Raw genomic sequence first — 24,381 nt, 5'->3', positions numbered from 1 at the left:
ATGTGTGTAGATATATATAAAAAAGAAAGAATAAATTTACAGTAAGTGAAAAATTCTACTGTATGAAAAATATTTTTTACATAGTATATTGTAAATTTTTATAGTTGTAAATATAATGTAAATAGCACACCCAGCAATTGAGTGGTTGGTTGGGTAGGGTGTGGGTGGAACTAGACATGCAACCACCTTCACGTTCTTGGTCGTTTTCTTTTAGAAAAACGAACGAAGAGTTGCACAGTGAAAATTCCCGAAAATTTAAAATTTCAGATTTTTCTCAGACCTTGCGCGAACGGAAAATGTAACATTATTGATGAGAATTTAACTTATTTAAGTTCCTTGAACCTTAGAAAAGGTTTAAAAAAAATACTATAGGGTTTTCATGTTAAAAGTTCAAAGTAATTTTTAAAATTTACAAAAAAAAACGCATTTTTTGAAATTTTCAAAAATGTTAAGTGCGATGCGCGAACGGAAGATGTTAACTGATTTTAATTTTCATTATGCCAATTTTCTTCCTATTACAATAGACAACTTTATAACACTGGAGCATTTAAAAAAGAAAATGATTTTCTTTTCGACCCAGAATAATATATATATCCCCCTCCCCTAAGTCACACCGTCAAAGTGAAACGATAAAAAATTCCAGGCCCGAATCTCATCTATGTTGAAAATTTGATCGAGATCGGTCGAGTGGTTTAAGAGTTATTACTTTTTAAGTTACAAACATAGTTACTTTCATTTTTATGTATATAGATAGATGATGTGCTCACGTGCATCAAAGTATGTGTATACACGACTGCAGTTGTGTGTCTGTCTTGTGCCTACGAATGGAATCGGCTTTTTGTCTCTCCTTATAAAAAAATCGGTTACATTTTGGTGGCATTCCTCATTTAATAGGCTATACAAAAACATACATGCCATGCCGAAAGTATATTTGAAACAAGTCGTACATTAGTTAATTACGCCTTGCACTTAATTAACTATAAGCGAATGATATAAGTAAGATACATATTGTGGTGGTTCAATATAAGCGTTACTGAAAGCAGAAACATTAGAAAAATAGAATGTTACATTTTGTTAAAATTCTAATATTTTTCCTAAATGAAGTTTTGATTGGAAAGGAAATTCAACTACTGCTAACAACAAGTGGTTAAAAACCGGCAATTATGAATACAGAATTGGCCAAAATTATAACTAATAGCTAAATTATAATTTTACTAGCTATAGCTAACCAGAATGTGAAAATGGCTAAATTGACAGTGCTGGTAGCGTCGCTGGACCATCTGCTAGAGACATCTGTTGAGAAAATTATGCACTTACAATGCCAAAGGCGATTTCCTTCGTATTAGGTAAAAAAAAAAAAAAAGAGCCGGGAAATTAGACTGCAGATGCCAAACATTCCCCACACCATGATATGTATGGGGCCGCGGTGGCCCAGTGGTAGAGCGTTCACCTCTGGTGAATGGGGTCCTTGGTTCGATCCCAGCTCGCACCAAGTGAGCTTTCCGGCGGACATACACCCTATACATGGGTTTTCTGCGGGTTCTCCCGTTTCCTCCCACTTTCTTCATTCCAACATTTCATTCATTTCTTGTCACATACGCCCAGTTTGTAGCACAAATTAAACACTTTCAGACATGTCTCTACACCGAGTAAATGGTAACCTCTACACTCTTAAAAATTTCCTTGCTCAGAAATGAGAAAAATGCATGTTCAAAACAAAATAAGTAAAGTTTACTCATATTTGAGGAAAAATGTCTCATTATTTCCAAATGTGTGTGTTCTATACTACTAGGGTATATAAAAATTTAGTTTCCTATGCGTTACTACATACATTAAAAAACATTTTTTTAAAAGAATTACTACCGAATATTACTACCGCTCCGCTAATAAGAGGGAGACAGATTGAGGATACCAAACACCCCTACCGTTGATTGAGAAATATTTAGGTGTCGACACTGATGAGCAACATCTACATATGAATTTGAATGTTTTATGGGCTTTAGACAATTGATTCAGACCGGGAAACATGGGGAACAGAATGTTGGAAGCAAGTAATCCAGTCCCTAGTTTGAATGCCTGGAATGAGTAAGGACTCTTCCCCCCTTGGTAAAACCTGCCGAAAATGGAAGCAATATCAAAGAAGCACTGCTTCGAAAAAAGAGGGAGCAAACATGCATAAATAGTCAGAGTCGGATTTAGGTTTAGTGGGGCCCCAAGCTGTTGAAGGTAATGGGGTCCTTTATGTGTCCAGATGAACATACGCACCCTACATACAGCAATGAAGAAACTAGAGATAATTTAGGAAGCAGACTGGTAGAAGGAGCCCTATTAATTACACGAACGTAGGCTACACAGCAGGAAGCACTGTTGCTACGTATATATAAATTTTACTTTATTTTTTTAAAATTTTCTTATATTTTAGAAATCCAATTTTTCTTTAGATTTTGGGGCCCCCAAGAGAGCGGGGCCCTAAGCTATAGCTCGTTTCGCTTACACGTAACTCCGGCACTGTAAATAGTATACATATACAGGCGCGGATCCAAGGGTGGCTATAGAGGCTATAGCCCCCCCCCCCTTGACGCTCAGGTATACACTGGATAAAATGGGCTTCAATCCTGTTTACTCTGGATAAAGAGGCAAACTATGGTTTACCTCCTCCCTTGATCATATCCTGGATCCGCCACTATATATATATATATATATATATATATATATATATATATATATATATATATATATATATATATATATATATATATGTACATGTATGTATGTATATAAATGTGTGTGTCTAGTATGTTGTACGATGGAAGCTGATGAAAGAGCTTTATACCATATTATTCTTGATTTTTTGACAGGAAAACAAAGAATATTGAATATTTCGGGAATTAATCTATCCTAAAGATTATAATAATGTATCTTAATTTTTCTCTTGCATGTATATTCTTAGCCTGCAGGAAGTTTTCATTTCTTTCTTGGAATAGATAAACGAAGACTTTGGTTCGGCTTCTCCTTCACAAATTTTTGTCGAAAGGTTGACTTTATCGCTACAAACACAAATTACTTCTTCTCACAGAAACCATCTACAAACACACTGTACTGCTGAAACAGAAACCATCAACCAAAGAGGTCATAAATTTTGCCATTCCTCGTGTTTGAAGTTCCTGTTCTTCACAATGATTTCCTTCCTCCCGCCCCTGTTAAGATGTTCAAAGTAGATTTTCAAAAGGACTGGCTCCCGCTGAGAAGGAAAGGGGGATGAGGAATGACTATAGTGCCATCTAGCAGTTATACGGCCAAATACGTGAACACGAAAAAATCTGATTTCTGATTTCTGTAGATTCAATTATGAAGGATATAATTTCTCATCGATTGTGAAATGGATGTCTTTGGAAACAGCGAAAAAATAGTACAGTAGCGCACAAATACAAAGATTGTACTCCATTCTCAAAAAAGTCCGGAGTTTTTAGCTCTTTTCCTTACTGTAAAAAAACAGAAGACTTTTCCGTCTGATTTTGATCATTTTCTTATGGGAATTTGGATTATAATTATCTGTATTTATAAGAAGAAAATATCACGCACAGCGTTCAAATTGCACCTTTAAAATGAGATGCATCATATTTAGTGCGCTACTGAGACATTTTTGCGAAAGAACGAAATGAAACCGTGATTTGCCTAAAAAATGGTTGAGATCCCATGTTAAATTGAACACCAATATTCCGGCCGCTGTGGCGCACTCCTTCTCCCTCTTAAGAGCTCAAGGCAAATTTTCAGGTTCCCATTTATGAGATTTTCTCACTTCTTAAAAATGAGAATGGAATAGTGCGTGATTTTCAATATCATAGATGATTTATAAAACAACGATAACAATCTTACCGAAATAATATTACTTGGGAGTAATATTGTTTTACTTGGGAGTAATATTGCTAGGGCTTAATTACTATTCAGGAAACGAGATAAAGGATTTCAGCTGTAGCAGAGTGCGAATGGATATGAGTACGCAGTAGGTGATGCAGCTGAGGTGGCGTATGAATACACGTCATGTGACAGCGGCGAGGAGCAGCATACATATCAACTTTCGAACGTAGGTTTGGGTGAATTGTAAACACTACCATAGACTAAAAGTTACTGTAGTATACTGTAGTATAGTAAAAGTACTGTAGTGTAGAACGCTGACCCCCCCCTCCCTCATACAGGTTATATAGGCTATAGCAGTCAGGTTGGCTCCTTTATGTATCAAAGCTCAGTACTCAATTTACATAATAACGAGTGCAGCAATAACAGATGAAGGCGGGTTAGAGCCCCGTAGGGCACGTTTTTTATATTACAATGGAACGGGGAGGCATGTCAATGTTTTACACCCTTCGTCATTCGTTATAATGTGCAAAATAGCTCATGAACGGAAACAAAGAGTACATAAGTCATCTGTGTAGTTAGAAACAGCGTTACAAAAGTGTGATTTATTATTATGGAATTGTAATACAAAGGTACTTTGTACTGATCACCTAGCATAGATTGGCGCCTCCGTTCTTTCACTAAAAGTAATCGTTTTAATGACACGCGTTTGCTGGTTATTTATGGCATAGTACTGTACGCGTTTGCTCTTGATTTAACGTAGAGGCTGCGGTAGCTCAGTGGTAGAGCGCTAACCTCTGATGCGATGAGGCCCTTGGTTTGATCCCAGGTTTCCCAGCTCGCGGCAAGTGGGCTTGCTGGTGGATAAACACAGTGTGCATGGGTTTTCTCGGGGTTCTCCCATTTCTTTCCACTTTCTTTATTCCACTATTTTTTTCATTCTCATCATAATCGTCTCCTTTAGCCTATCCAACACAACTGTGGGAAGTAAAACTCAAAGATTTCATTTATTGTTTTAACCCAACGTCCCAGAATTGTGCTCCAAGGCTAAGAGAGACAGTGATACAGATGGATAATAATGGTGTAATGAAAATGTGGACGTACGTTTCTTGGCAGTTTTTGCATGGGTTTGTGACCTTGTTTCCAATCTGAATTGAATCCTTAGCAGTGGAGTTTCAGCATACACCCATGCAATATTATACCCAAGGTGTATTTATGAGGGGCAGAAACTGTCGCATGCCCCTGCAGTAATGAAGAAGGTGGAAGGTAGGGGGTGAGTCCTGGAGCTCTGGACCTTCCCCGAAATCGCTATTTTTATGTAACTTTTATCTAATTTTAGGTACAATTTTACATGTTTTAATACAATTTGTCCTCGTATTGAACTTGGAGCATCTCCGAAATAAATTCCTGCGTGCGTTTCTTGTAGGAGGAAACTGAAGAATCCTGGAAAAACCCACGAAACACGGTGTTTCTCCTGTAGGTAACTTTTTTTATGGTAGAGAAGTAGGCATATTGGACTGCGATGACTCAGTGGTAGAACTAAACTCCGATGCATGGGGTCCCTAGTTTGATTCCACCTCCGTCAAGTGGGCAGTGTGAGTAAACATATTATGTATGTTTGCTCGGGATTCCCTCACTTTCTTCATTACAGCATTTTCGCTCATGATCATCATAACTTCTCCCTGAGCTTCGTAGCATAAGCGTGGGACGTTACACTCCAGCAGAAATTCTTGCCGTTATTCTGAAGTAGACGTATAATTCTTGAATCTGAATTATCAAGAAGTTGGTATAATGTTGGATCAAACGGGATGATCTTGAGTAAACCACGTCGATGAAAAAGAAAAGTCTTGAGAAAGTGGACAGTGATGAAAAGAAAAATGTTCAATTGTCTGATACAGTAGGAATAAGTAACGCACCTAAAATACAAGTCATCGTGGTATTCGTGGAATTTTCTTGAGTTGAAGTGAAGATTAAAATGTTATGTTTTAAAAAATATCTATAACTGTAGGTGTTTATTTAATATAAATTCTGGGTGTACTAATAGTTTGAATTTTTTTGCAGGTTTATATTTTGTTTATATCCTTTTCCGTCTTCTCGTATTTGAGAACCCTGTTTCTGTGCACCGTTTCTCGCTTTTGAGGGAGATATTTCTCAAATCTTTTTAAGAAATGTGTTTCTCAAAATTGGGGTTATACGTCTCATTTCCTCAAATGTTACTTTCTCAATTTTAAGAAAAAATACATTTTTTCTCAAATTTGAGAAAGCATTTGCACCCTCAGGAATGAAACATAATTCCTCGCATTTGAGTCATTATTTCTCAAAATGATTTGAGAAAATCGAAATCTCACTTTTAAGAATGCATTACTTGGTGCACAGATAAGAACCGGGTGTTCTCAAATACGAGGAATATTTTCTCGAATTTAAGAAACCATTTTTAACAGTGTAATAATGGCAACAAGTGGCTATTTAGACACTGCCGTGCGATGTAGCCATATCGTCATATTTTTTCTGGCAGTAGGGCTGAAACAAGAGCCCAGATGATTTTTTCATCTTCATTTTACTCTTGTATCATCCTCCGTTGAGCACGGGCCAAATTTTAGAATATCCAATGTAGATCTATCTAGGTATACGAGGCCTGTCTAAAAAGTATCCGACCTTATTTTTTTCCACGCAAAGTAGTGATTCTCAGGCGGCGCCACCGTGCACGGTGGAAGGAGGAACCTTAATGCGCATGCTTGAATTTTTTCACCGCGTTCGCGTGTGCCAGTCGTGAGCTGGTGGTCGCAAAGTGAGGTGCTGTTGGTAGTGTTCGTCGGATTTAGTGTTTCTCGCAAGATGACTGAACGAATTGAGCAAAGATACTGCATCAAATTCTGTCAAAGGCTGGGTGATTCTCAAAGCCAAACAATTCGTAAGATTCAGCAGGTGTTTGGAGAAGATGCGATGGGTGTAACACAAATTAAACAATGGTTCAACCCATTCAAAGATGGCCGCACATCAGTCGAGAGTGAGCAGCGTAGCGGCAGGCCCAAACTGCTCGGAATGCAGCTGTTGTTGAGCGGGTGCGAAATTTGGTGATGGCAGATCGTCGTTTGACAGTGCGGGAGATTGCAGAAGATGTTGGAGTGAGTAAAGATTCTGCACATGCAATTTTGCGTGACGATTTGAACATGAAACGAGTGGCTGCTAAATTTGTACCCAAGTTGTTGTCTCAGGAACAAAAAGACACTCGTTTTGACGTTGCACAGGACCTTCTGGACACCACCAACACTGATCCTGGTATCTGAATTCCGTGATAACTGGAGATGAGTCATGGGTGTACGGGTACGACCCAGAAACAAAACAACAATCGTCTCAATGGAAGCATCCCGATTCTCCAAGGCCGAAGAAAGCGCGGCAGGTGCGAAGCAAAATCAAGGTGTTGCTGACTGTTTTCTTCGATGCCCGTGGAATTGTGCATCACGAGTACGCACCGGAAGGACAAACAGTGACAAAGGAGTACTATCAAGATGTTCTTAGGTGACTCCGTGACGCAGTCCGGCGCAAAAGACCAGACATGTGGACAGCGAAGAACTGGCACGTCCATCATGACAACGCCCCAGCACATTCATCCCAATTGATCCACACGTTCTTAGCCAAACATGGAATTACAACCGTTCGCCAACCTCCTTACTCTCCAGACCTGGCTCCTTGTGACTTCTGGTTGTTTCCAAAATTGAAGACGTCTCTGAAGGGATCCCGTTTTGAGAGTAGAGAAGACATAATGCGGAACACGACGACGGAGCTGAACAACATTCCAAAAGAAGACTTCCAGCGGTGTTTCCAGCAGTGGAAGGATCGGTGGGCTAAGTGTGTGGAAGCACAAGGGGCTAGGGTCCCAAATCTGTCAGGTATTCGCAACTATTTTTCTGGCCAAAGGTCGGATACTTTTTAGACAGCCCTCGTATAATTACACTTTGTCACTTTACCTGAAAACCCTAATGCTAAGTCAGTGATGTATACCAACTGAATCAGCCGTTCAATCTATATTATAAAATTGAAAGTGACTGTTTGTGACTCTTAATCTCTTGAACCACACGACCGATCTCGATCAAATTTTCAACATAGATGAGGTTCGAGCCTGGGGGTGTTTTAATCATCTCACCTTGACGGTAGAACTTAGGGGGGGAGGAGGGAGTTATAAAAAAAACAAATAAAACTTAATAACTCTTGAACCAAACGACCAATCTCAATTAAATCTTTAACATAGATGAGGTTTGGGCTTAGGATGTTTTTGTATCATTTCACTTTTACGGAGCAAGATAGGGGAGGAGGATGAGGGAAGATATGTGAAAATCAATATAAATAAAAAGAAAAGTGACTTTTTTTGTCACTTCATTACTCTTGAACCACTCGATCATCTCGATCAAATTTTCAACATAGATGCGGTTATAACCTGATATATATAAAGTAAATAAAACTTAATAACTCTTGAACCACCCGACGATCTCGATCAAATTTTCATCATTGATGAGGTTCGGGCCTGGGATGATTTTTGTTATTTTACTTTGACGGTGCAAGTTAGGGGAGGGGGATATAGTATATGAGAGAGGGCTTTATAGTAAAAAGTGACTGAGTAACGGAACATATTACTATTTTTTCTTAATTTAGCCCAGCGAAGCGGGTAATTGATTCTAGTATAATTATAATTATTAATATGTTTTTTTTTATTTGGCAAAGCGCATTAAACACGAATGATTCCTCCTAATTTTAATCCCCTCCTTACTACTCCCTAAAAGCACTCCTAGCTACTAGTATTTGAAAGATTGTTTTGTTCTATAGACTATATGTTGTTGTTGTCATACATATGACAAAATTACTTTTTTAAAATGTCTGCTGTAATGGTTTGATTATACCATTTCATGTGTTTTCACGTGAACTAGGTTACACGATTATAGAAGAAATAAATTAGAAAAGAAGTTCTAGAAAATATCTATGTAGTTACTCTATACTTATAGCATACTGATACCGGGATACAAAATTACAATTCAAAAAATTCGATTTTCAGAATTTGTTCTTGAATTGATTGAAATAATTGATTGGTTTTGCACATGTTACGCTTAAAACCATTTGAATTATCTGAAACACCAAAATCGCACTTCCCACTAGTACAATGACTAGCGAGTGCGCCTTTAGCGTATATGCAATTGTGTGTTCGATTCCCTGAGGCAATAACAAAGAATTTGTATGCAAGGTGCTGCAAGAAGAAAAAGGAATTTGCCCACTTTGTGTTTGCTTTCCTTCTTTCTGCCATTCATTTCGAGTATTCAGAAGTTAGTATTAACCAGCAGAAGTATGTTCAGAGCAGTAACATTCGGCGAAGCAAACGCTACAAAGCACCAAGGTCCCCAGACAACAGAGTCCCAGCCCTCCCAACAACTACTGTTTGAACCTCATATTACATATTACTGAATATCTAAATCTAAACTACTCTCTTAGTCATTTTGTTAGTTTTGTTCATTTTAAAGTTTCATATTAATAGCAAACTTGATTTGATTCCCTTCCCTATTGTGAACATGCAAGTAATGTCTTAGAGGTAAAAATCATTCAACTATTAAAACAATTAATATAAAACAGAGAAGCTGATCATTAATGTAGGTAATTATCAGTAGATATACTTCACATTTTATATGTAAAATGTCTTTGTTGAAATCGAAAGATCTAGTAAGTTGACGGTTTTTTTGTTTTTTTTTTTTTTTGTTATCCATTCATGGCTCTCAGGCGTGGAATCTTTGGTTCGATCCCCGGTCAAGTAAGTTTGTGGCAGACAACATCGTGTAAGTGGGTTTTCTCTGGGTACTCCCGTTTCCCCACATTCTCATTCCACTAATTCTTCCATCCTCATTCATTTGCCTTAATTACCAGTCTCCCATTCATTCAGATTTCATTTAATTATTTTATTGTGGCCAACTCGCTGATTAGGGAGCCTCAAAATATGCCCTGTAGCCCCGAAGAGATTTATTGCGCCGCTGAGTAATGTTCGAAATCAGTCATATACTTTGGTATAGTATATACCGAACTTTCATAATATAAACCTTCCATAGCGAGATCCTATATGTAAAAATTTTAATTGAACGTTATACTTGAAAATTCATATGCAAAATATACAGGGCTATCGGCGCTAGCATTTGACATTTCTCGTTTCGAGTACTTTTTATATAGGGAATGTTTCAAAAACTAGCGGAATGGTAATCTGAAAGAAACGAAGGAAAGGGAATACCGTTCCCCCTAATTAAAACACCCTCCTTTCAATTATTAGCGTGAAAGTATTTTTGGAATGGAAGGACGATCAAAATCACCAGTTGTTGGATTTTCAAATTGATTCATTTTATTAATTCAAAACTGAAATTCCATTTGATTTTTCTAACAGATGTTTGATTTCGAAATTCCATTTCGATTTTTATAACAGATGTTTGATTTCGAAAATCGAAAAACCGGTTTCAGTTTTCCAAACCGAAAATCAATTTCGATTTTTAAAACTGAAAAACAGATTTCGGTTTTCAAAATCGCAACCGAAATCAATTTTTAGATATTCGGTTAAAAAAAAAAACGAAAATGTCATGAAATGTGAACAGCACTAGTATTAACCTTAGCAATGTTCTAGCGACAACATTAATCATATTGTATCTAACCAACCGCTAAACTGTTAAATAGCAAAATAATGGCATGTTTTTTCTTTTTAAAAAAAAAATGAATAAGAACTGGAAAATCCATACAAAATTTGGAATTGACCTGCGGAAACGGTACGTTTGTGGAGCTCGTGGTTTCCGAGATCTCTGTCGAAAAGAATTGACTATAGATATACGTAGCATTTTAACATATACTAGATAACATATACTACAATTCTAATATGAGCGTGAATCTCCCCATTTTTCACTATATCTGTGTAAGTCCATTTACGGACACAAGTAAAAGACAGGGGCAGTGAATTGCTATACAAATATATAAATATAGTGTTTTAATATATAGAATGTTGGAGTGAGTTTGTGGTAAACTTGGATAAGTGATAGATTATACCAAATGCAAATATTTTTTCTTATAATTCCATATCCGAGTACGCCTCATTGTGGGTCCACAAGCCTTCGAAGTTGCCAGCTTGCAGTAAGTTTTGTCATTTGAGATTAAAGCAAAGCGGCTGAAATGTCCATCAACTCGCTATACGTTAACTCCTCTACTGGTTGCCTTTCAGAAGGGTATCAACCTTAAAGTTCTAGTGGCAATATTAAACTAATAAGGTCAAAATGACGCCTAAAATGTGGAATAGAAAAATAAAGACAAGTTTCAAAACAATTGAACGAGAACTGGCAAATCTACATAAAATTTGGAATCGAACCACGAAAACGGCACGTTTCTAGAATTTGTGGTTTTCGAGATCTCATTGTCCAAAGGGTGGGCCACAAACATATAAACCTAGCACTTTAATATATAGATCCCATATTATATACAGTTGAACTTATTTATAGACACCAAAAGGATCTTTTAAAAATGTCGTTCTTGATTCGATTTTATTTGATTGTAAGTTTAGCTTCCTTTTCAGCAGCGAGGCTATATGAAACGTGCATCTACAGTTTAACGTGGAATCCGAAACACATGCGCTCTCGCTGGGAATCGAACTCGTGGGTGTGTTAACAGCTTAGGCATGAGGATCTCTAATGTAATTCTAAATTAATATCACTGTAAGCGTGTAACCGAGATATTTAACATCAATATCAGGCATCGAAGTTTGGGAATACTCAAGTATTTGACTACTCGATCAAGCCTACATGTTATATATACGACATATATAAGTAGACCTATATATACTCGTATATATATTAGAGACCTGCACGGGCCGGGTACGGCCCGAGGCCCGAAGCCTGGCCCGGCCCGCGGACCGGGCCGACTCCATTATTTCTTTGGGCCGGGCCGGGCTTGGGCTGGCCGACACTGATTTCTCTTCAGTTCGGGCCGGGCTGGGGCAGATCAATTGCAATTCTTTAATAATTATTGACTTTCGTTAAATGATAATTGGAATAAAGTAGGGATGGCCAAAAATTTTCGGATCCGGATATCCCGGATCCAGTGAGATCCGGATCCGGATCTTGCCGGATCCGGACCTAGATCCGGATCTCGGATCCGAAACTCAGATCCGGATCTCGAATCCGGACCCAGATCCGGATCTCGGATCCGAATCTCAGATCCGGATCTCGGATCTGGGTCCGGATCTCGGATCTGGATCCGAAATTCGGATCTCGGATCTGGATCCGGAACTCGGATCTCGGATCTGGGTCCGGATCTCGGATCTGGATCCGAAACTCGGATCTCGGATCTAGATCCGAAATTCGGATCTCGGATCTGGATCCGAATCTCAGATATTGATTCGTATCCAAACCTACATCTGAAATTGTGATGATAAAATTGAATATCTAAAATTCGTCAAAACAAAGCTTTTAAATGTTTCCATAACACGTTTGTGCTACCTTTGTTCTTTATGTTATTTTAACCTTGCAATATTTACTTTCTTATATAAACTTTCTTATTTTCTCATATACAAATGAAATATCTTTTAAATAAGACCCTTCTAATCGCAGGAATACTGGACAAAACAAACTCTTTATTAATAGTAGTTTCTGACTCACTAGAGTCCAACCATCAACAAATCTTTCACTTCGAAGGTACAACAAAAAATATAGACTGGTTGGCGTGGAACAACAGTAGATCTTTAAACATACACACGAGAATTTCAGGAGAGCGATATGGTTGTGTAGTATTATTAGTATTAATAAAAGTGTTCGTTGTACGACTTTATTACCTAACTTATGGCTTGCCCTTCTGAGGTCAGGAGTTTGTTGAAGGAGTAAATATAAAAGAGATTTCTGTTATTTCTTCTTCACCCTCCAGGTTTCTTTAATCATACATTGCAGGACGTAACCAAAACATATCCATGCATCGTATCATTGAAGCGTTTTGTGTTTTGTATATTAGTGTTCAAAAATATTTAACATATTCGCATTTGTTCATGTGATCTCAGGTTCAATTCTCGGTGGAACATACATGAGATAATTGAAAGCTGAAACAATATGAAAATAGTATTTAAAAGTCAGGAAATTAATATTAAAACTTTAGCTATCTATTGTGACTGTAAGGCTATAGTTAAATTAACCCACACGTTTCGTGAAGATATATTAAGTCGTTATTGTTTATTTACTATAAGCTACCAGATACATCCTCAGAAGCCACTTTACACTGTAATAATCAACAGATGAAAACATTGGGAAAGAAATGGAAGGAAGGTCTCCAGAGCCTTAGATCAAGGTACTAACCTAGCATTTGCCCAGTATAACTGAGGAACAACCCTGGAAAATCCTCAGTCAGGATAGCTGGTCTCCGAATTCGAACTCGGTATAATCCAATTGCGAAGCAAGAATCCTAACAAGTAGCCTGAGCTCACTCCGTATTATTATTATTATTTAATTAACGTAATGTTCTAAAATTAGTGCAAATTAAACCCTACTTTCTTTATTAAACCCTACATCAGTCTCCCATTACATAGGCCTTGCTCAAGAAAGAATACCAGAACTGGAATTCAGGAAGCGGGGGTGAAGAGATTAATGAGGATGAGGAAACTATGTGCGATGCAAAAACTGAGAAATTATGACTTCATCACAGATATATTCACTTACATACGTCAATTAATATTTCTCTGATACAGGGCACTCTACTTTCTATAGTGGCAGGGAAATGGCCCGCTTTTGTAAACGAACACATTAAGCACGTGCATATAGGCACAATATCCGTGCAAAGAAACATAGGTAAAACTAGAAAAAAAAATAGGGAAAGCGAGGGGAAAGTGATAAAACGCCATTCAGCTTAAAAAGAAAAAAAAAAGCTGAAAATAACTTAGAGCTACGAAAGACGCGAGGCGAATTTTATTGAAATGATTGTTTTTCCTTAGTGATTAGTTGTGCTAACTATGAACATGAATTAAAAAAGAAAACAAGTAGCTAGCTCTGAGTTTCGCAAACAGGTTGAAAAGAAAATATTGGATAAAATTTAATAATAAAGAAGGCATTTATGATAATTAAAACAAATTAAATTCTTGGCACGACAGTCCTTTGGTTCCTACCATCGGGCTTACGTTCATTTGAAGCGGGATTTGAATGCAAGACATTTACAGTAAAAGGATCCACAGCCTAATGCCGCAGACCACTCGACTATGGCTGTCGGGTTTTCTCGGCTAATCTGTAGCACATTTACAGTAACTGATTATTTTAAAAGTTGCTCCTAAATACTGACAATCTAAGTTTTATGTATCAAATATTTCCTGCGATAATACCATACACTCTCCGACTTCTATAGACGAAAAGCTATAGTTACCCACATTATCTAATACAGAAATAAGTTCTGATTCTCTAATAGCTGCTGATGGTGATAGTCAAGGTTCACCGAAGCATGATCCCAAACCCAAACTGAGATATTGATGTCACTGGAACGCCTGAAAAGTCATTGTGGGTAAGTGAATTGCCCACTTGTCAGGATGAAGGGCGATGGTGATGTGAAATGCAGGGCTGTCAGAGGTACTACTTATAATAATTGGATTTGTAATATTCTATGCTGCCGTACACCCTCTTCAAGAAGATAACTGTTAATTTTAGCTTTGAAAATGTTACATAAAGAGTTTTATTGCTATCATTAGGTTGCATATAAATCTCTTTATTCCGGAATTATCGGATTTATTTTACCGCTTAACTTTCACATCTCTTCTGATTTACGAATATTTAAATCACAATTATCCCCTTAAGGTCAATTAGTGATATTTTAACTTATTTCGAACCAACTATGTATATGGCTAGTCTTGTTATATGGGAATAATTGAGAGTAGAAGCAGTCTACAGGCTACGTTCAAAAAAATCTTGTCCGACCTCCTGATAAACCACGTCTTTCAGCAAGGTGAATTGTGGCAATCTGATACTAACATGAGGAAATCTTCCGGTTCAAGTGAAAGCTTCCATAAGAATCAGCACCCTAATCAGTGGTTTGTGCCTTGCTAATTTTTCTCCAATGTGAAAGTACCTAATTTTATTGTTAAACATGAAAAGGTTTTTATTTCAAACAAGTTGTCATTACAGTTTTCATATTTGAACACAACACTCATGAAAAGTCATGTTAAAGCGCGACTTACTCCTGAAAAAGAATATTTATCTGTTTTTAATTTCTCGTGTTCCTCAAACTACATGCGGAATTAGTGCAAGTGCCTTCCGCTCGCATTACCTAGGTACAAACGCAATGGCGTATTCAGGGGAGAGGCTTCCGGGCTTAAGCTCCCCCCCCGAAATCTTACTTACTATAGTAAACTATATGAAATATCTTGCAGAATTTTCACATTTTCAGGCAAAGCCTCCCCCCGAAACAAAATCGTAAATACGCCACTGTACAAACGGCTACGATCTTGGTACTAGCACATGTTTCGGTTTCCAGATCTCAAATATTTATATTTCAGCCTGATTCTATGTATGAATTCGAAATTTCAAATCTAGATAAGAGGCACCAAAATTCATAGTTTATTCTCGGTGCTCATATTGTGATTTACTAAATAATTATTAAATCTAATTGTAGGGTATACATTTGATATTTTGAGCAGACTGAGCAAGATAAATTTACGTAAAAAGTAGTCAATACTTGTCTTAACTGTTTATGTTTTCTTAACTGTCAATGAAATAGGTGCATTGAGGAATTTTAAATATTCATCTCGGTCCTGCAACCGAGTGGAACTAGATTCGACATTTGAGCTCTCATCCGGATCATTTTTTTTTCTTAAGTAAGCCAAACATTTGATCTTTAGAGTAGAATGAAGGAAACAAATAGACTTGTCAATATTCGTCTTAATTTTCTGTTCTCTTCTTCACTGTCAGGACTTCGTGAAATTACTTTCGGCGAATTTTAGATATTCATGTTTATCATAATTTGGATGGGATGTGGGTTTGGATAAGAATCAAGATCCGAGATTCGAGATCCGGATCCAGATCCGAAATCCGGATCCAGATCCGAAATCCGGATCCAGATCCGAAATCCGGATCCAGATCCGGACCCAGATCCGAGATCCGGATCCAGATCCGAGATCCGGATCCAGATCCGAAATCCGAGATCCGGACCCAGATCCGAGATCCGGATCCAGATCCGAAATCCGAGATCCGGACCCAGATCCGAGATCCGAGATCCGGATCCAGATCCGAAATCCGAGATTCGGACCCAGATCCGAGATCCGGATCCAGATCCGAAATCCGAGATCCGGATCCAGATCCGAGATCCGGATCCAAAGGATCCGGACCCAATCAGATCCGGATTTTCGGATCCGGCCAGATCCGGATCCGGCCATCCCTAGAATAAAGCTAAACGTTGAAGAAGTGTGTCCGTGAAAAATGTTACAAAGAATGCAATAGCTATTTACAGTTTGTGTTGCTTAGCGGCTCCACTTTCACTATACAAGATTGCAAACATTATGCGGTAAATTGAGCTCTGACCTTGACCGTTACTGAACTCAAAATATAAAAAGAAGGGATGGGAATGTTTTACCTGTCGCTAAATAATATTGCCATCTTCACTTTATGTTAAAAATCAATTAAGTTAGACTTTTGTTACAGGGAATGGAGTTTTTGTTCTCCCTATGACAGGCAAAGTTCTAAGGGGCAATGGTACGATTCGGAAGGCAAGCGTCAGGTTGTGAACCAAAGTTTAGACAATGATTCTAAGGGTTATGTCAAATTTAGTACTAAATTTTGAGAAAGATTCGGGCTCGAGCTATTTTTAAAAAAAATTATCGGGCCGGATTCGGGATAAAAACTTAAGATTTATCGGGCCCGGGCCGGGCTTGGGCCAAGAATTTTGATAAACTTATCGGGCCGGGCCGGGCTCGGGCCGAAAATCTCCAAAACTTTTTGGGCCCGTGCTGGGCCGGGCCTAGCCACGTTCGGGCTGGATTGGGCTCGGGCCGAAAAATTCAGCCCGTGCAGGTCTCTAATATATATACGTATATATATGTATATGAGTTTGTTGCATTTGTGAATGACGTACTAAGTATGGTATAAAATCACTTGCCTTTCAACTGAGTATTTCACGCAATAGACAAGATGTCGCAGAAAGCGATGTTGCTGTAACTGAGCTCAACTGTATAGTACATATATATGAATTCTTTTGTCTCAGAAATAGTTTCTATCTGTGTTCTTGTTCCTCTACTTAAACCGGAAGTGCTCAAATCTACCATTTCCGGTTTCAGTATTGGATCTCACAAAGCAAGAAACAGTAAAGATAGTGAGATTTTTAAAATGGATTCAATGTTCCATAATAAATTCCATCTGGTTTCAATAACGGATACCCATAGAGCAAGAACGGTAAGAAAGTTTTTTTTTTTTTTTTTTTGATTCAGCGTGTTTTAAGACTGGATTCCATCTCTATCCTTATTCCTTCATTCAAGCAGGAAGTTCACAGCTTTTGGCTTCTACCTCTATAAGAGAAAAGTATTATTTTCGAACCAAATTCTACATATAATGATATAAATTAATCCACTTTGGGGACTTCACTTTAGGTCTATCTACAGAGCAATAAGTAAACAGAATTTCTTTTTTGATCAGTATTTTAGGAGAAAAGAAAAGACCGCTGTTGATGTATTTTCTGATTTTAATGTTAGGTTTTTGGATATAACCGCAGCCTTCAGCACACTTTTTTTCTGCTATTTGTGCACCCTTTTTTGGATCTGTAATCATATTTTACAGGCTACAACATTATCCTTATTTTATCGAAAAGACTCAAACATTATAGTTTTTTTTTTTTTTTTTTTTTTTTTGTGCGAAGAAAACGTAGTCGATATCAATTGCTTGAAAATAACGTGTTTATAGGTTTAGGATGGAAGTCCATAGTCCATGCCACTCCCCATCAATATTCCTGAAATCCACAATCCCCCAAACACATTATCTCGGATACTTTGGTGGTCAGGTTAAAATATGTTTATCTTAAATTTCTTTGAACAAAATTTTTAGTAATTAAGTCGTTAAATTGCTTTAACTAGCTCCGATGTTCTTAAAATTTCTAAGTGTCATGACCCCTCTCAGTCCCCCCTGGGTGCACTTCTAGATTTAGTCGGGTTCTCCAACTTCCTTCCACTTTCTTATTCCACAAATACTCATATGCGACTTCTCGTGGTTACATTTTCAGTGTACGCGCTGATTGTTTGGGAGAGACGCGACTTTAATTCATAATGAAAAGTAATGTAGTTAAGCTGTTGATCCACGTTTCATATAGCTTCACTGCTAAAAGGAACGCTGAATTCCAAGCAACCAACTAGCTTCCATCAGCGCTTCCTCTAGTTTACACAGCATAAATATGGAAAGTTAAAACTAAACATATTTTTTTATGTATAATCTTAGTTTAAACACTAGTGAAAATAGTCGTTATATCATCATATTTAAATTATTTTTGTTTAGAACGGAAAGATACCAATTTATACAAGTATATTGGCCGCATTGGTTGTGGTAGAACACTCACCTCTTGTGCGTGCGGTCCCTGGTTTGATACCATCTCGCACCAATTGGGCTCTCTTGTGGACAAATACCGTGTGCGGGGAGCGGTGGCTCAGAGGTAGAGCATTCACCTCTGGTGCATAGGGTTCTTGGTTCGATCCCAGTTCGGGCCAAATGGACTTTCTGGTTGACAAGCACCGTGTGCGTGGGTTTTCTCGGGGTTCTCCCGTTTCCTCCCACTTTCTTCATTCCACGATTTCATTCATTTCTCACCATCACCGTTTCCTTTAGTCTAGCCGGCATAACCGTGGGACGTAAAACTTAAAAGATTTCATTTCAAATACCGTGTGCGTGCTTTTTTCCAGGGTTCTCCCATTTTCCTCGTTCCTCCAATTCATTCATTCTCATTATTATCATCTCTTTTAGCCTACACGGCATAAACGTGGGACGTGAAAATTTTCATTTCACTTCATTTTTACCAATTTACACACGAGTTCCGTTGTTTATCACTACAACAACATTTGTTTATATAATTTTTGTGGTTTAATTACACTAAATTATTACTTCCTCTTATTCTTAATTTTATACTTATGAATAGGTAAAAGAATATACAATGCCGATGGCATCTTAAAAAATACTTACCGATTAAATTATAAAATTAAAAATGATCCTCAATTCGATCTGTACTTGTCACACTAACACAGAAAGCGATTACTGATGACAAGTTCATTACCCGAAAATTGGAGCTGGTTACGAGACAAGTGATCACATGATTCAGTCAACTCGCCAATCATAGATAAGAGCGGCTTAACCCCCTGGAGGTTTAAAACCCTTTCTGCAGCTTTGAAAGGGGATGGCCAATTTCCAGAATTGTTATCTTCTTCCAAATAACACAGATTATTATCTGCAGGTGTTGCACAAGTTTAGGAGACTTTTCCTTGTTTTCTTAGCTCTGTTTATCGAAGCATGATAAAAATTTACCTGCTTGGATTGGAAGAACATGCATTACATATTTAAATAAAACAGAGGAAAGTTCTTGTTGCAAACGGCTTCAATTGCTTGTAGTGCTCCGAGTGATTCAACTAGGAACAGCACAAAACTGCAACTCTTAATGTTACAGCATATGAGCTTGTGTTGTTTTCCAGATTACTTTTTTTGTTCTACAAAGTATTTATTACATTGAATTTAACGATAATATTAGTATAATGAGAGCAAGAACTTTCTAGATTTGATAATATATTTTACTGTAATTAATAGACCGGTACTTCCTAGAACGAATTAATTTTCCTCAATTTTAATTCTAATTTTGAATTATTGTCTTTTGAAACATCGAAGTTACAAAGAACAAAAGCTACCACTTAGGTACAGGATGAGCCAAAAAATCTCATAATCTTCTATGTATGTTTCGAACATGGATTTTGATGGATGTGAAGTAAACAGACTATAATAACTAAAGATACATGATATCTGAGGAATATATAGACAACACTTTACTACAGTGTGACTGTGCACTATCATTTTCTTAGCAGAAAAAATCGCCTCAAGTTTCGGCGTAAAATTATAGCCTAGGAGTACAAATGAGAGGGAACGCGGGGGGGCGTACCCTCACTTCGAAAATATTCTATACGGCGTCCCCCAGTTCCTAAAACGTTACAATGAGCAAATAGACATGGGGAACGACGTGACGTCATGCCGCTACCTACCTTTTCAGATAAACTTTTACCTCTGATATAGCCTACCCCTACAATACATTATCACACAACGGTAACTTCGCAGAGACTACTTCAAAAATCCTGATAACTCTGAAGAACCCTATCAACCCATCTGTTGAGAAACACTTCATTTACGAGTACATATTACTTCACGGCAAGTGAATAATATGCCTGTGCTTCATCTTGCTGAAGCCATACTCAAACGATAGGCCTAAGTACTCGAATGTGCAGTTGAAGGATAATCCAATCTTACAACATGCTTAGGTAGGTTTTATGGCTAACAACAACGTAAAAGAAATATGATCCGAACAGGGATGTTCCAGACATTACAACCCTGAATCATCACATGGGAAGGATTCTGTTCAAAATCTTCATAGAAGTGAGGATTTTCTTTACTCCACAGGTAAACTTTTCTCGCTTTTGTACTACAGTAGATCAACATACATTTCTGAAAAGAACAAATTTTCCACGCGACGGGATTGTCTGCAATAGTGTTACCACGAGACGAAAAATGAGTCTTTCTCGTCTCGTCTCGATTCTCGAAGAATTCTCGGAAAGCTTTTTTCGTCTTTGTGTCTATAAAATGTATGCCCTGATTTCTTTCTTAATCTCAACTAGAAGTTTAAGAAGTCGTTCCGTATCACAAGTTCACGAAGGGTGTGATATAACAACATTTAAACTAAATATATTATTGCATGATGACTTACGTATCTATAAACGTTGATAAATTCTTTTCATTGTGTTCGTGCAGTCACTTTATCAATTTATAGTTTATATACTACTACCTGAAATACTCATTATTCGCACGGGAAGGATAAAGCATTATCAGAATATATTTGAACGTAAAGAAATCAATGAGATAAATATAAAAGGAAGAGGAAGCCTTCGGCGTTGTTCCTGTCAATATCAGTGAAATAAATAAATAATGAACAATAACGCCTTTGGCGTTATCCCTCGTGACGATGGAGGCTAAAATTGGAGTTAAACGGCATTAGGAGTGTTATTATTCATCTCAACGTCCCCGAAAATCATTTTTTGACACTAATATCCGGTGTCATTAGTATTTATAATTTCCCTTTATGTATAGATTGTGACTCCCCATAATCTTCCCTCCCTCGTGCCGAAATTGGAGAAAAGGGCTTTGTACCGAATTAGTTCTGTAAAAGATCTATCAGTGTACAAAATTTGGTGGCTCTAGATTAACCTTTTCTATGAGAAAGACTAATGACAGACAGACAGAGATATATTTATACACAGACACACACACATTATGTTATTAGTAGTAAAGATAAAGGTAAATTATGTAACACTAAAACAGTGTTTGAGATCTAAGAGTTAGGTGAACTACTATTGTCCACGAGTCTTAAGAAATTTCTCCTTTCATCTCGAATTTGAAAATGCACTTCTCGTTTCCACTTTCGTCTCGTTTTAAAATGAGACGTTTCTCGTCTCGTTTTCAAAACGAGACATTTCTCGTCTCGTGGGCAACACTAGTCTGAAAAACGTTAAGCAATCGATTACATGTGGCAGTGGCGGATTCAGGGGGGCTATCGGGGCGATCGCTCCTGCCCCCAGAAGAGGAAACTTTTAAAATTTTATTAAGTAGCAGTATTACAACCCACTGCCCCCCCCCAGAAGTCCGTCCTGGATCCGCCCCTGACATGTGGCATAATGTTTCATCCTCTCATCACCTAATACACTGAGAAAATAACTAAATACAAGCAATACAACAATGAGAGATACTTGCAAAGAAACATGCAACAGTTACATCACGATCTCCGATTAAATACGTACAGGGTGAGCATTTATATATCACATACGTAGGGGGCTACTGGGATCTTCGGCTCACTTTGCATTATATGAACTATGAACTATTATCCAGGTTTGTATTCTAGGCGGCGAACTCAGAGCAAATTTTAAACCTTTTAAAATCATGCCGGTTCTTTAAAAAATTATACTTTCACTTAGGAAGTTCTGCTCGATCCTAATTGCCTTACTTTTAGATGAATGCCTCCTCTATCATCATTGTCTCTAGAATGATTCAGGCTTTGGAATGATACCATACACATAAGTTACGATCAATACGTTCTGGAGAAGTTCGGAAAATTTTCCCGAAAAAAGATCTTTTAATTTAAGCTTACTCTACTGAGACCCTAGATCCAGGGAGTTTCAAACAAGATACCTAAAAAATTTTACTGTCCTAAACTATATATCTGCAAAGTTTCATTCAAATACGGTTTGATTTAATATTTAATAATTACACTGAATGAAGATTTTAAAAGTTTTTTTTTTTTTTTTTTTTTTTTAAGCAAGCACAATAAATTTTCAAGCAAATAGGACTCGCAAGATAGAGGAAGAAACAGTTTCCCATTTGTAAACAGTAACATATAATGTTTTGAGCAAAAAGGTGGGTACACTTGCAATTTAATTCAGTATATTAAAATACCAGTTAAATGACAATACTTGATCAGTACTGGCACAGAGATTTTAAAAAGTTAACTCTGCGAGAATTCTCAGATATAAGAATTCAAGAAAAATTAGCCCTGGGTTCAAGAAAATTTTGCGCCCCATCATTTGTTCGCAATCAGTTATGTGTCAACAAAAACAACACAAAAAAACTGATAAAAGACAGAACACTAAGTTGTGTCTCTAGATTTAAAAGAAAGGCTCGAAAATAGAAAAAAGGCTCTTGGGAAATTTTGGACTTTTTCGGAAATTTCAATTTAGCGGAGAAATGACAGTATATTAATCTTTTTTTCGCATTATGACACAAAAACAATTTATAAACTGCATAATGAAAAAACTAAATCATAGAGTTCAATAATGAAGGATAATCAGTGATTTGATGGGAATGAAAAAATGCAAATCGGTGGACACAATGATTTTTTTTTAGTTCGAACAAATTCTGTAAAGAGCTATTAGAATACTAATGTTCTATAACAAAAATGTTTTAGTGCAAAATTTAATAACGTTACCATAGCCATAACTGATCTGAAAATATATCTTCAGACTTAGTGGAACAAAATTGTCTTTCAGAATTTATGCATAAATGAAACTTCAGTTTAGTACCTAACATTTATGGAGCTACAGACCTTTTATATCGGAGAGTACATGGAACAAGTTTATCTATCTATCTATCAGCTTATACATAACATTTATTGAAGGTATTAAAATCGAGCGGGAGAAAATAAAGATATTATACCCAAGTTTCCCATTTCAAATATATTGGCACGATGTATAACTCTATAGAAAGTATAAATAAATATCGCACATAAAGTGGCCGTTTATGGTCTTAGCTTTGTGAACTAAACTTATATTAGGTTTTAATAGGATATATGAAGCTTACAATAAAGTGTTTTCCAAACGAAGAACGAGATATAAGCCAAATTGTATGTCAAAACAAAAATGGGTTTGTGTCTACTTCTTGATTTGTGATAGTCTTTTGTTCTTATCTGTCAGTTTGAGTTTAGACAAACAGTAAAACACATAGCAAGATGTATAGCTTTCAGGTACTTTGTTAGATAGTTGGGCAACCTGCATGGCCGTTCTGGTATTTTGGGTTGTATAACTTACACTTACTGCCCATCAATGAAATGATATTTCGAAAATCAACAAATATAGTCAGCCCTGAACTGAACATAGAACTCATAAGTAATGGATGTTTTAAATTGTAGAATCCATTGCAGGGAAACAAAGGTGGTACTTGAAGAAAATCATAAAAATTCAAGCTAACATTTCAGGTTTTTCTTCCCAGAATTCGGCTTTTTATAAAAAAAAAAAAAAAAAAAAACCGTCCCAAAATAGCCGATTTTCTTTCATCTCTATCTTTGCTCTACGTCTTTTTGACTTATATGTGGTCGACATTTCTGACGAATCTTCTCCGCAAAGCCCTATCCCGGAATTCTTCCATTGTTAGACCTGGGATCCTTTCTTAACCAAATCCATACATTTCCCCTTGGTCTCCCTCTACCTATCTTCTTATACCCTTCCATTACCATCACTCTTCTGACCACAAAGTCGTTTGTTCATTAGATTGTCATACCATTGCAGTCTTCTTTCTGAGATCTTCTTAGATACCTCTGCAATTTTGATTGTTTGCCTTACTCTCTTATTCCTGACTCAGTCTCTCCTTATTATCCCATACATCCAACACAAAAAGAAAGATCACTAAAACAACTAAATACTAATCTACAGAAAATATAATGCAGTATAGAACTCCCTTAATGTATCTCCCACGAATAGTCTTTTTTTTCCGTGTCCCATACTTCAATCTCGAAATTTTA

General features: G+C 37.1%; 1 protein-coding gene across 1 annotated transcript in view; it reads right to left on the bottom strand.

The window, feature by feature from the left end:
• LOC145668404 (uncharacterized) overlaps positions 1-19,181 on the bottom strand; it is a 187,124-nt gene extending 167,943 nt beyond the window's left edge. The window contains exon 1 of the mRNA XM_081736206.1: positions 19,029-19,181. The gene's annotated coding sequence lies outside the window, so the exon portion shown is untranslated. The remainder of the gene's footprint in view (positions 1-19,028) is intronic.
• Positions 19,182-24,381: the final 5,200 nt, after the last annotated feature.

The sequence above is a fragment of the Thermobia domestica genome, chromosome 13, assembly GCF_964235325.1.
Source record: "Thermobia domestica chromosome 13, izTheDome1.hap1.1, whole genome shotgun sequence".
Taxonomy (NCBI): domain Eukaryota; kingdom Metazoa; phylum Arthropoda; class Insecta; order Zygentoma; family Lepismatidae; genus Thermobia; species Thermobia domestica.
Note: the sequence above shows the minus strand (reverse complement) of the source record. Positions and strands in the feature narration are given on the sequence as shown.